At 38.7% G+C, this 14,454-nt stretch overlaps 1 protein-coding gene across 3 annotated transcripts in view; it reads right to left on the bottom strand.

Annotated features, from left to right (window-relative positions):
- Nucleotides 1–10,328, bottom strand: part of SERTAD2 (SERTA domain containing 2) — a 115,253-nt gene extending 104,925 nt beyond the window's left edge. For all 3 annotated transcript variants that reach the window (XM_060604484.3, XM_060604508.3, XM_060604472.3), the window contains exon 1: nucleotides 9,561–10,328. The gene's annotated coding sequence lies outside the window, so the exon portion shown is untranslated. The remainder of the gene's footprint in view (nucleotides 1–9,560) is intronic.
- Nucleotides 10,329–14,454: the final 4,126 nt, after the last annotated feature.

Below are 14,454 nucleotides of genomic sequence, written 5' to 3'. Positions count from 1 at the left end.
AGAGGCATACTAAAGTATTTAATGGTAAAGAGTCACGGTGTCTGAAACCTATTTTCACTGGTACAATAAACTATTACATGTAGAGAAAAAGAGAGAGAGGAGTCATAAAGCAAATTACTGAGTTTAGGTAGAGGAAATATGGGTGTTCACTGAATTATTCTTCCAAGTTCTCTACATGTTTGAAAAGTTTGAGTGTGGGGGAATATGATGCAGAGACAGTGTGGATGTTACTGGAATGACCTGGGGACTTTAAAAAATACTTACAGGAAGGCCTCACCCAGGATTGTGGCCTAGGCACAGGTAATTCCAATGTGTACAACTGGTATGGTGGAAAGAGCCTGAGCTTTGAAGTCACAACTCTAATAGTCCCAATCCCAGAAAGACAGCTCTGAAAATTTTTCTAGGCTATGTTTTATTCATGAAAAATTGCCAGTGTTTTAAACTTAACGTAAGCATTAATCCAACAATAAAGAAATTTCCCTCAGACATATACTGGGTGACACAAGAAATATTCAGTTAATAGTAAACCATCTCATTTTAATGAAACATGTATTAAGCCTTCTGTGCATGGGGCATGAAGAGTGGAGTTGACTTAGTTCTTCCCAAACAAATCTATTCATAGAGTCTATGGCTCAACATGCCAAAAGTTAGTTTACAAAAATGAAAAAAAAGAAACAAAAAAACAGAGAACAATATTTAAGAAGAAGCATTAAGTAATTTAACCTCTCTTAAGAAAAAAAAAAAAGGTCTTACTAAAATCATGTTCTTTATTCCATGCCAAAGATGAGTCATAATCTGTTAAACTATAAGGAAAGGAGGATTTCTTGAAAAACACACAACTCCAATTCTCCAAATTCAAATTTGTGTAATTTACTTAAAGATACTCCAGTGAGCCTTACATACGGAAAAAAGCTCTCTAAGGTCCCATATCTAAATTTCAGCTGGAGCAGAGGCCTCCTCAGTTCTATTTGTCTTTCTTAAAACATATGTGTCTGGGGTATGGGATAGAGGTGAATAAGTGGTAGATAAAATAGAGAAATAAAAAACAAATGACAAACTTTAAAATATAATTCTTATAATACGGATTTTACCTTGAAAATATACCTTATGACCTAGGCGGCTTTTTAAAAGTTTTATTGATATACAACAAATGCACAGATTTAAAATGTATAATTTGGTAAGTTCTGACGTATGTATATATCCCTGAAACCATCACAGCAATCAAGATAATGAACATAACTATCCTAGGTGGCCTCTGAATCAAATAGAAGTGTGATGATTCTTGCCCAGATATGGTTTTCAGGAAAAGATATCCTTCATAGAAATTGTTATTTGAAACAACAATAACCACCACCACAAAGAAATCTATATACAAGTGTCCAAATAGTTTCATCAACAGACAAAATACACATTGAGGCTTTGGATTTTTTTTCCCCCAATTTAAATCTAAAAGAAAACAATGGATGCTATTCCATCTTAGATTTAGGCCCAAATAAACAAACAAATATACTCTAAAAACAAAGAGACTCTTAATACTTTCAAATGTCCAGGGAAATGAAAACAAAAGTCATGGGCACACAGCATTGTTTGAGAATTTAAATACACACACATATCAGGAATTTTGGCTAATTGTGAAGCAAAATAATTTAGAAAGATTGTATCTACATATTATAGCAATACAGACTTCCTAAATTTGACAAATTAGCCCATCTCACAGGCAGGGCTGTTTCAGGCAAAACTAAGGAAGAAAGAGTGCTCTCCAGTAACCGCCAAAAGGCTCCTTCCTCCCTTCTTGGTGCTTCTTCTGTTTCTCAGGGAACACCCCTTGTTTACAGGACCCTCGTTAATATATCAGTCCTCCCAAACCTATGGAATAATTTTTGGCCTCAAGAACCTGAATCATGTCCATGGTGTGTCTATATACATTCCATTCTTAAGTGCAGAGTTTCTGCTTCCAGCAGGCATAGCTAGTGAATGCAGTAAATGGCTAGGATGTATGCTCTATTCCCTTTCCTTCCCCTTCCTTGCTGAGCAGTTGCAGTAGCTGGAAAGGGGACTTCACTACCTTCAGGTGCCTAAGGCACAAAGAAGGCCTGCTAACCATCTTTGCCCAAAGTGAACAGAAAAGATGGATTCCCATGAAGACGAGCCAGGCACGTCCACTTGACCTAGGACTCAGCTTACTGTAGCAGCCTACAACAGACTTCCCATCAAGCTAAACCCCATATTGCCTAATACAAGAGATTTACTTTTCACGTGGGGATCTTTTGTTTCCCCAAATGGACTGTGAACACCGTTATGAACAGGTGTGATGTCTTACTTGTCTCTGATACCCCCAAGTACTTGGGACATGTATTAAGTATTTATGAATAAAAATTTAAAAATAAAAATCATTATAATAGATTATATCATACTAATGCTATTTGTACTGTAAAAACACTTAGATATATCTACTTTAATATCTGAGCTGGAAAGGTACACTTGAGGGTTTTGTTTGTTTAGGAAATTACATGGTTTTGACAATCATGGAAACAAAAAATTAGTTCTTTACATATACTAGACAAAGCAAACTTAAGATTTTCTTGTTAATTGTGCAATATAGCCAAGATGACTACATTGCCATTGTGCAATTTTCAGTGTTACACATTTTTTTCAGGCTCTGTCACAAAGAAAACAAAGCAAAGGGAGAAAACAACTTTAAAAGTATAAAGAAAACCAAGGAGAAATTTCAAACGGTATCCACTGTTAGGTTTCCCAGGGTTCATAAATGAGGATGATTTCATGATTTCTAGTGGAAACATCCAACAACATTTTAGGTATTTAATATTTCAACTCAAACTCAAATTGTACATTCAAATGGAGTTTCGTTTTAGGAGTTAGGATTCCTTTTTTTTTTTTTTTTTTAATGTTTGTTTATTTATTTTAAGAGAGTGAACGGAAGCAGAGGAGGGGCAGAGAGAGAGGAGGAGAGAGAGAATCCCAAGCAGCCTCCATGCCCAGCACAGAGCAACAACATGGGGCTTGATGCCACAACCGTGAGATCATGACCTGAGCCGAAATGAAGAGTTGGACATTCAACCGACTGAGCCACCCAGGCAGCCTCAGGATTCTTTTATACCAAGTCGAAGGACATAAAATCCATACAAAGGAATCTTACTTTTTTTTCCAATCGTTATTACACAATGTTTAGTTATGACTACTTCACGCAGTAAATAAAAAGCTCTATACACACCAGAATGGTTTGGAATATAATTCCTACAAGGACGAGAATATTTGTCTCTTTTCTCCACTGCTGTAATATATGTGCCTAGTAAAAGTAGCTGGCACATAGTAAGTGTTCAACAAATATCTGCTGAATGAACTGAATAAATGAATAAATAGAAGCTAGGAATGAGATATAGGTGTATAAAAAAAAATCAAGTTTTTTCTATGAGGTACAGATTTCATAAAATGCAATTTCTGGAAAACTCTCTTATTTAATCAACTCTAAAATGCAGTTTATCTAATCTTATATTTTAATTGTTTAAATAAAAAGTAACAACGGTCTGCTTGTTTTCTAAATCAAAAGGAGGAGTCATTTTGTTTAATCAAACTGAAAGGTTTCCTACTACTGATGTCTGAATAATGTCAGGTATTTAGAGAAACTATTAAACATTCACTCCAAATCAATGGATTTGGGTCCTTAGGAAACTTTCTACTCAAGGGATTTTTATGTAAATCTTTTTTGTTTAAAAATACATATTCATTTTCATACCCTTTGATTTTCTGGGTGAAAAGAACCCTTAAAATCAAAACAAAAGTTAACTCAAAGGGATACATTTCATTTGAGTTGAAGCCATGGAAGACAATAAAGCTGATGGTTACTTTACTAGGAACCATTAATCATTCAACAATGGTGAACCCTGGAAAACCTCACAGTGGACATGGTCTGATGTTCTGTCTGGTTTTAAGGAGTTAACAACAAAACAAAACAAAACAAAGGAGCTGCTCTTCCCGTCTAACTCGATGTTCTCAGGCCAGCCACCCCCAAGGTGGTCAGGTGGCGACGGTCATTGCTGAGACAGCTCCAGGACTCGCCAGCGCACTGGGTGCCGAGCGGAAGGAACACAACAAAGCTTGGATGTTTAGATGTTTCAAGGTAACGTGGACAGAAAAATGCTGTGGGTATCCTCCAATGAAAGAAATTAGTAGAAAAATAGTAAATAATGAAAAATTTTCACCATCCCACATAAACTAAAACTTGGTTTTAGGTTTACAAAATGGCCCCTGAAGTTTTGCATAGATAAGATGATCAGAGAGCTCCTCTGCTGAGATAAGGCAAAGCAAATTTTATAGAGAGAAAATTTTACATTTTGCCTCAGTCTCATAAGAGCAGACTGAACTAAGTGAAAACCCCTACTCCATACCTTATGCAGAGGCAAAGGCAAAAGAGAGCTAAAGAAAAAAACGTGCTGTGATGGAGGAAAAGAAAACAGATGCAAAAAGAAGACAGAGCAAATAAGAAAGATGCTGCATTAAAAGACACACAAACTCATGTGGAAACACTAAGAAAATTGAAAACAATGGTAGAACAAAGGGAAGGGGGTTGCGAAAAACAGATCAAGTTTAAATAAAGGATGGGCTGTTTTAATCATTTTATTTAATATGTTAAAAGTAAACATTCAGTACTACAGAGTTATACAGACCACCACCCAAGATTACAAACATCAATGTAGACTTTAAATTCAAAAGTGGAAAAGAAATCTGATCGTTCCAATTTTCCATCAGTTGGAAGCTGAACAATAAGGACAAAAAGACAATATATTTTTAAAAGTTGCTTTCTACTTAACAACCTTGCATTTGAGGATCATTGTTCCCTATACTTAATATTAAATGGGATGAATAATATTTCTCGTATGTGCCACTCATCTGAATAGGTCTTACTCTGAGTACACTAGAATTTCATTTCCACTTAAAAAAGTGACATCGTGAGGTTGTGACAACTCTTCTCTAATAACCAGAGAGGAAACGCTAAATTCAAAGAAACTTACATAATGTGTTAACTCCAGCTTTTGACTTTTAAAGACTGTTAACTCACTTTTAGGGACAAGAGGGAAAAAAAACTACTTCCATAAAATACAGCCTTTCCACGTGTGTCTTCACTCGCCTTCCTAAATAAAAGATTAGCTGGAATACGAGAAATCCTCCAGGCCAGTATACATATTCTGAATTGTGCACATTTCACTGCATTCGAGGTATAAATTAAATGAGCAAGGGAGGGGTCCTACAGCCGAATAATCCTTTTGAAATTTAAAAGTAAATAATGTGATTAATTTTTCCCTTTGGATATACTTCTAATGGAATCTGATATATCTGAACTTTTTTTTTCCTGAAATGCATGTGCAGGTTTTACAAGTTTTAACCTAATAAAATGTGGTATCTTCTCAGTACGTAGTTTATTCTTCAACATCAACATCTGCTATAACCCAGGATAAAACAAAACTCGGTGTTAACATTAAAGTCCCATTCAATTAAACCAAAGTTCCTTGCCTCTTTAGGAGTTACCTTACATAATCTTGTGAACACACCAATAAGAAGTCTCTTCAAATATAAAGTTAAAAGGAAAACGCCCTTCAGACAAACAAGCTAAAAGGTTACAATTTTTAAATAATGATAAACAAATATCCATTTCTAAATCCTAATGTTTATTTTGTATTTGCTTGCAACTTGTCCTTCTCTAATGCTTTTAAAAAGCACTTATAACCCCTACAACGTTCTGAGTGAGGGCAGGGTAACTGCCTTCTCTCTTCCCGCTGAAAGAATAAGAACGTGAACAGTAGTGGAAGTGAAGTGTACCGCTCAAGGTCACGTGCCAATCAGTAGCACTGCTCAGTCTAGAACTCCATGGACCTCGATTCTAAGTTTGTCAATAGATAATGCATATATTATTTTCCTCTCCTTTGGATCACTGACAAAGCACACAGTTAAGCATTTTCCTAATGTTAGAGGACAAGGATAGAAATCACAAGTCCTAAAAGTTATTTCTCTCTTTCCTCTTCTTTCCATGCAATTCTTCATCAGAAACACTGCTTCTTCAAAAGTTGGAGACATCACATACATCTGTAAAATGCTAATCAATATTCCAATGCCTTCACAACAGTGTTAAAGAAAAGAGATATGAGGTGTGGAAACAATGTCATGCTAAAATGTGTCAAGTGAAAACAAACCACTTTGCATCTCACAGACCAGACCCTTAAGTGTAGTTTCTAAGTGCCCATAACTTAATGTTTTTAAGTTCCATCTGAGATTGGTTGCTTTAAAAATATATGAACAAAAAAGGGCAAGTTTAGTAAATTGTTTTAGCCAATAAAAATGCAGTATATTCAACTAAATTGGGTAACTGAACAAAGGATCCACATTGTAGTAGATGGTTCACATTTTTGAAAAGTTTTAACAATGTTATGAAACACTATACACTTCTGAGTAGATTAGTATTCAGATTTCTTTGCTGAGGATATCTCTTTCATGAAAGCTATTTCTTGCATTTTATAATTTCAGAGAGCACAGTAATTAAACTGCATTATATTGACAAGTAAAACAGAATGATTCTATAAATGAAGCAGCTGGAAGGTCCCATCAATTTTGCTTATTTAAAAAAATATATTCTCCCATTGTGTAATGCCTATTAAATGTGCAGTCAGGTTTAAAGTTTAAGTGTTTTACCTCCTAATTACATATACCTCCTTTATGATTCCTGTTACACTATTTACTACAGGTATTTCAAAAGTTAATTATTTATTAAGACTGCTCAAGAGAAAGAGTCTCACTCTTGAATGGACAGAGAAATAAAGCTTTGGTCCTTAAGAAATGATACTACTTTATTTTCACAGTGTTAACTTGAAAATTTTTCTTTATTATTATTAATTCTGAAGCCAATAACAACATCACATCATCATCTGGGACATCCAAATTAGAATCTGTATAATTCATGTTAATTGCAATGACATCCAACTTAGTGGCAGGAAAGTGTAGGAGTCAGAAAGTTTTACAATAAAAATGGACATGTCAGATAACAAAGAAAGACATTCAATATGTACTTTTCAGACTGTTTTAAGTTTAATTTCCAAAATGAGAAATGTTTCCTTAACAAAACATAAGTTTTACTATAATTCCCCTTATTTACTCTCAAGTTACAAAAATAATAATTAAGAATGTAAAAATTCAATTCAGCAATACTAATAATAGCATTCTCCACAGTATCACTTATAATGTCATTCAACTACTCATAAACAACTTGAGAATAACAGTATTTAATTCACTATACAGCATTCATTAAGCTTCTTTATATATCCAACACTCTGCTAGGCACCAGAGATTAAATTATGAATGATACACTATTCTTACCCTCAAAGAGCTTTTTCTGTTTAGTAGAGGAGAAAATCGCAGGTAGCAGCAAATGTGTGATAGGTACCATTATAAGAGAGTTTTACAGTCTGCTATACAGTCATACAGTCATACGGTCTGTTATGTATATTTAAATGGAAGAGTGATCAACTCATCTAATAACTAAATTTCATAAAGACTCATATAAACTCTGGTTTAAAAGTATAAATTCAATTAAACATCATGCATATGGATAGGAATTCTGCATATTTCATGATGGCTATTATTCTCTATCGTTACCAAAATTTATTTCTAAAAAATATAGTCATCCATGGTTCAAGACAGACAAGAAACACTACACAGAATTAAATTCGAAAAGATGTACCAAACACTAGTCAAGATCTTTGAATATATGAATTCATTCCGACCTCACAATAACCCTATGAAGCAAATGCTTCTATTATTCCCATTTTACAGATGAGGCATCTGAAGTTCACTTGACCCTGGTCACAAAGATAACAAGAGGAAATTCTGGGACCTGAACTAAAGAGTGTGGTTCTGAAGGCCATACTCTCAATTTCTACACTAGACATCCTCACTGCAGATGGTGATGATGAGGGACAACACCCAACACTCTGTGACAGGCACTCTCTTATTTACCTTTACAGCAACCCTTTGAGGGAAAGTCATCCTTTCCATTTACAAAAGAAAACCAGCACAGACCGGGTTTGAAACTTGCCCAAGGTCAGACAGCCCTCAAGGGTAGGCGGCAAGATTCAAACGCAGGCAGCACAGCTCCACCGTGCTATGAGGTCTCTCAGTGATTCAGTCTTAGATTCAAGAAAAGGGCCCCAAGAAGAAATTTATTAAACAATTCCAAAAGGCTTTGTATAAGTCTTCCTGAAGCACTTTGCAAGGTTTTGGGGCTTATGACAAGCACTTCCTTACGACAGCATTTACATTTGAGTCAACATTACTACTTTGGGTTGATCATAAACACATTTCTGCTCTTTAAAAAGAAATCTCTGTAGAAACTTGGCAGATTTCAGTACAGGAACAATCTATTCTTTAAAATTAAATTTAGTAACAACTTATTCTGGTTAGTCTGAAAGAGAAGGAGAGAATGAACTACTAAGAGGCCTTTCTTATACTTTAATATTTCAAAACATGTTTGGTTTGGCCTAATTTGAATCTTGTGGACAACTAGACCAGACCTTGATTCAAAAAAGGTACTACCATTTTTAAACAGGCTGAATTCTCAAAAGTGACCTCAGATGCCAATTCAGAGTAACTATTTTTCATAATTTTTCTCCTATCTCAAATTAAATATTAAAGATCCATAAGGCAAGATTCTCATAAAGCATACATGGGCAGCAGGTAGGTGCACCTTTGAACCACCCACAACCAAGAAACCAATTAAATTTTACAAAATTCCATAGCATGACATTGTTTAAGAGCAATCAAGTATACAAAAGACAGATATCAAAAGAAAAAAAATCCATATTTATCCCACTGTGCCCAGTGCCTGAGAAATAAAAAATTCTGTTTTGTATGCCTCGCTTGAATAGAGGGGAGAGAAAGATGAAGTGTCAAGCTGGATTTCCACCTTACCTTGCACTCCTCCAACAGGTTCAAAGACTTCATAGTCTTTAATACTGAAATCCTTTTTTTTTTTTTTTCAAAAGGGAACCCATAAAACTATTTTAAAATAAAAATACTAAGCCAGGCCACTAGACAACCTGTCTTCCCTTGCTCTATCCCCACACATCCAAAATAAAAATACCTTTTGCTTTGCCTTCATTAAATAAAAGTTTAACTTTGATTTAGAGTAAAATGTACCCATTAGACGTTTTACACTTTTTGCAGGTTATAGAGTCTATTAGATCCCATCGCTGACTATTACCGCTCACTAAGCATCCTAAGACAGAAAACATGCCATTACCGCTCATTTTATAAGCGTTATAATGCCCCGATGGTGGAAGTCTGGCAATACCTAGAAATACAGCAAGGCTGGTGAATAAGGAGTCGAGGGGCGGGGGAAGAGAGAGCGAGGGAGGGAGGCAGTCGCCACCTCAAATCCACGCCGGACCAGGAACCTCCAGCCCACAACGTGATCCCTGCCCTCCTCAAAGTGGACCGGCTACATCTTTCCAGATCCCCCCCCCCCCCCCCAGAAAAAAAACCAACACGGTACTCACCCTTCTGCGAAGAAGTCGGCACCGGGTCCAGCTCCGAGTCGGGTCGGGGTGGCACCGAGGGAGGGGACGTCTGGGCAGTGGGCGGGGGGTGTCGGTGCGTCACTCGAGTGCAGGACGGTGAGTTCGAGGGGTGGGAGCGAAGAGGAACAGGGCAATCAAGTCACGGCCGAAAAAGGAGGAGAAACGGGGGTGGGGGTGGAGAGCCCCTTCCCTAAAATAAACCCACCGGCTCCTGCGACCCCTTACCCCAGGAGGGAAAATAAATCAGGGGAAATAATAGACTGACAAATAAATTTCTAAAACGACGAGGAGCGAGGAACAGACTTTAATTTAAAGGGGGGAAATTGAGCGAGGGCTGGAGGGGAGATAGAGAGAAGTGGCTCTGGATCTATCCCATGCCTTTGCAGTCCCCAAGCAGAGGAGGCTGGCAGAGGGGAAGTTGCAGCGGCTCCTGAGGAGAGGGAGGAGGAGGAGGAGGAGGTGGAGGAGGAGGAGGAGGAGGAGGAGGTTACACCGTAACAAGTACAGACAGACAGCCATGGATCAGAGGGGCGCTGCGAGCAGGGGCGGCCGCGGCGGGGCGAGCGGCGGCGGCGGCGGCGGCAGCACCCCCTGCTCGGCTCGCTCGAGACATTTAATTGGATTGATGGGTTGTGCAGTGACTCACAGACTTTACAGAGTCGTACAGCAGTCCCCGCCCAGCTGGACAGGGGAGATGCGGCGGGGACGGGCGGGGAAAGGGGGCCGAAGAAGAGCCGGGAGGGGAGGAGGCGACTGAGAGGGCGAGGCGTTGGGGGGGCGGGGAGCAGAGCGGAGCAAGTGGCGAATGGCAAATCCCGCCGCTCCGACGGGCGTGGGCGTCGGCCAATCACGACGCGGCTCCATAGGCGGCTGGCTTCGCCCCTGGCCCAATGAGTCTTCTAAGGACACTGCCGCGAACGGGGCGGGGGAAGTGGAGTGGGGGGTGGGGAGAGGTGGGTGGACGTTGAAGTGGGGGGTGGAGGGAAAGATGAGGCGCCGGAGATCGGCGGAGTCACTCTGCCCTCCTAGCTCCAGAAGTGCGTCTTCCGCCAATCCGAAGGCTGCGTGGGGGTGATGGACGCAAGCGTGTGACCAATGAGGAGGAGAAGGTGCCGCCCCGAGCCGGAGGGGAAGGAGTGGGCGGGCCAACGCCTTCCCCTCCCTCCCGCTCGGTTCGGGTCAGTCACGCAAATAACAGTGTGAGGGCTGGGGCTGCGCGGGGGGGCGGCGGAGGGGCAGCGCTGCTGGCGGCGTGACAGCGAAAGGGACTGGCTGTGCTGCCGACTCCGCACCGGCAGGAGGAGGCGGCGGCGGAGGCTGGCTCCTTACTCAGCTTGCAGGCTGCTGCTGCTCATCCCCTCTGCCTTGTGCTGCCGGAGAGCCCCTGAGGTCGAACTCCACTCCCTAGGGGCAACCAGATGTGGAGTGAATCGGATCAAAACTTTGCTCCACATCCCTTGCAGTGCCCACTCTGAAAGACAGCTCCTTGTGACGTCCTGTGGGGCTGGGATCTGGGATCTGAGGAAGCTGGAATCCAGAGACCCGAGGCTTGGCAAAGGCATGAGCGAGCCTCTCTGCTCGCCTGTTTTCTGGGGAAGTCAGGGTAGGGTGTGGACAGGTTGAAACAGCTCCCGAATACATACCATTTCTTTACTGATCTTCTGGAAAAGGCACTTCTTAACCTGGCAGGAGCGAAACTGTATGGGCTCTGCTTTTTAAGTATGTGTCTATGCCTTACCTTCCCTCCCGCGCTACTCTTTCTCCCACTTCTCTGCCCACCCTCCTCACCTGGTACCCTGATGGCAATGCTGGGAAGCTCTCACTGCTGGATCTTAACGCTGCTCATTCTCCGGAGCTATGGCTTTTTCTCAAATTTCTTGCCTAGTGTCCAATAATCATTATACGGACCTTAACAGTTTCTACGCACTTTTACTTGGAAATAACTTTAATTACCGGTAAACCTGAATAGAGATGCTCACAAAAGCAAAACATTGGCAAAAATCCACCTTTCCCACAAGGTGCATTTCTGTGCATTATTTGAAAAGTACAGCAATTGCTTCCCATCAAGAAACCAAGGAAAGGCAAATTATATATTGCATTTCTACAAAAATATTTTCAAATCCGCTTAGAATACCCCATATCCATTTTTCATAGACAAGTAAACTAGAGAGACCTAAGGGTTGATTTAGGGTCTTCAAGAGAGAAAGGTAGTTGTTGCTGCTGTTTTCATAATTATAAGATTAAAGCCTACAGCGGTCTGAAATTCAGAGGACAGATAATACGTGAACACAAAGGCTTACTCTAGCCATGTTGAGGCTTTCTTTGATTATTGTCATTTTAAGGTACTGATCCTTCCCCTGAGCCCTAGTTGTGATACTCAGCCTGACACGTCTTCTCTCTTCTCAGATTTTAGTCTTACTCCATGATTTCAGCCTGTAGACCTGAGTCCTGGTGAAAGTGTTATCTTACATACTGTGGAGGGTACTAATAACACAGAAGAAGATTTTGAGTCTAGACATACACTAGGATCTTCCAGAGGATTCCAAATACCCAGGTTTAGCATCCTGTGGTGGAAGTTGCCCTCTTGTCAGTTGTTACTGGCATGGCTTCAATGTCTAAGATGTGTCATTTTCTAATTCTGTGCTCTCTCAATTCCGGTATTTCTTAAATGATTGTCTAAGGCCCACCCAGATTACTGGGTCTGCACTCAGATCTATTGAATGATCATTTCTGTAGGTAGGACCTGGACATCTGCTATTTAAACAAATACCCCAGGTGACTTAAATAAATATTAAAATATCAAAATAAACATTTGATTTGAGAACCCCTATGTATTCATTCCTTTTGAAAATTAGAGAACTCGTATTTATTTGATTTTTTTCCCTTATTTTCCTTTTTCGCACATATCTATTTCCTTTCTCCTATATATTTCCTAGTTCTTATTTTTATGATGACTTCCTTTTCTAAATCTCTTGTACACAGGTCTGTGTTATACTGGCAGCGTGATCCCTAAAAAGGAGGTTGAAGCTGGCAAATTGTCTTTCATAAATATCATAAGCATACCTTATAACACTTAAAAGTATAGGGAAGTCAAATAATTTTATAACCTTAAAAATATCACTGTAATCGATCTTGTGTATGAACCTACAATATGTGTGAAACTTACTAGTTTATAGTTTCAAAGTACACAGAGACAGAATTTTTCATATGTATGGGGTCACATTTCAAAATTCAAATTTCGCCATACAAAAAATATGTTGTTACCATAATTTTTCTTCTAACCAGTGGAGTGAAACTAATGACGTACCAACAACTTACAATTGTTGTGATAATTACAACAAAAAAGTACCATATGAGATTTTTGTTGCCTCAAGGAGCTTATAATCTAATTAAGAGGCTCAAAAGTACACACAGGCAACATTTAAATAGGAACCTGAGGAAAAGTCTAGGAAGACTTCAAATGTGTTTGTCACAGATAAGCAGGACTGAGTTCATTTTTATCTAGTTTTCCTTTTGCTTACTTATCTGTACTTTTCAATCTGTTATGAGTCACATGTATAATTTTTTAAATCTAAAATCAGAAAGTATCCAAGAAATATGTGATTACAATATAGATCCCTTTTACTCTTATTTACTTATTTATATGATTGTAGCTGATCTCAATTAAATTATAAGCTCTTTTTTAGTTAGTTTGAATATATATTACCCACATGGATCAGGAAGAAAAGCATATCCTTTATGTTTTTGGATAAAGGATAGAGAATTCAAACCAGGCCTCACAGAATTCCCACAGATAGACACTAGACAAACATGAGCTCACAATCCAAATTACAAAACAAATGAAGAAAAAAGCTATCATGAGCAAAAGGAAGCAAAAGCAGAAAAAAGGAAACTAGCAGAATTAGATTCTAAATCTAATTCTCAATTTAATTCTAAATTTAAATTAATTTGAACCTAGATTCTAAATTCTAATTCTAAAAAGGATAGTTTATGAATAATATAGACCCATTTCACTTATCAACATAAGCACAAAAATTCTAAATAAAATATTAGCTAACCAAATCCAACATGCCTACTTCTGTGAACTAAGAGAAACCTTGAGTCTCATTTTTCTATCTTTAGCTTAGATATCTATCTAGCTACCTATCTAGCCATCCACATGAAGAATAATAAATCAAGTAGAGTTTATTCCAGAAACTCAAGCATGATTTAACATCAGAAAGCCTACCGGTAATTCATCTCAAAAAGACTCAGAGAGAAAAAGCATTTGAGAAAGTGTATCGCTTATTATTAATAAGAACTTCTAGAAAATTAGGAATAGGAAGAAATTAACTTTATGAAGAACCAAAATGTACAGAAAACCCTTACTAATAGATTTACTTAAAACACATTCCATTTAATTGTGGGATCAAGACAAAGTTGCCACTGCTATTTAACATGATACTGAAAATCCTGGTTAACAGGGTAAGATTTGTAAAAGGAAGAAGAAATTAAATAGTGAAATCCAAAGGAAAGAGATAAAACTGGGATTGCTTGTAGTAACTTGGCCAACCATATAAAACACCCAACAAAAACAAGCTATTAGAAGTAATCAGAGAGGGGTCTCTGTGTGGCTCAGTCGGTTAAGTGTCTGACTCTTGATTTTGGCTCAGGTCATGAACTCATAGTTTGTGAGTTTGAGCCACACTGGGTTCTGTGCTAACAGTGCAGAGCCTGCTTGGGATTCTCTCTCTCTCTCTCTCTCTCTCTGCCACTCTTCCATGCACGTGCTATCTCTCTGTCTCTGTCTCTCAAAATAAATAAATAAACTTTTTTTTATGTTTATTTTTGAGAGAAAGAGGGAGCACGAGTGGGGGGAGGGGCAGAGAGAGAG

This window comes from Panthera onca, chromosome A3 (assembly GCF_046562875.1).
Source record: "Panthera onca isolate mPanOnc1 chromosome A3, mPanOnc1 haplotype 2, whole genome shotgun sequence".
Lineage (NCBI taxonomy): Eukaryota > Metazoa > Chordata > Mammalia > Carnivora > Felidae > Panthera > Panthera onca.
The sequence above is the reverse complement of the archived record's forward strand: the minus strand, read 5'-3'. Positions and strand labels throughout refer to the sequence as shown.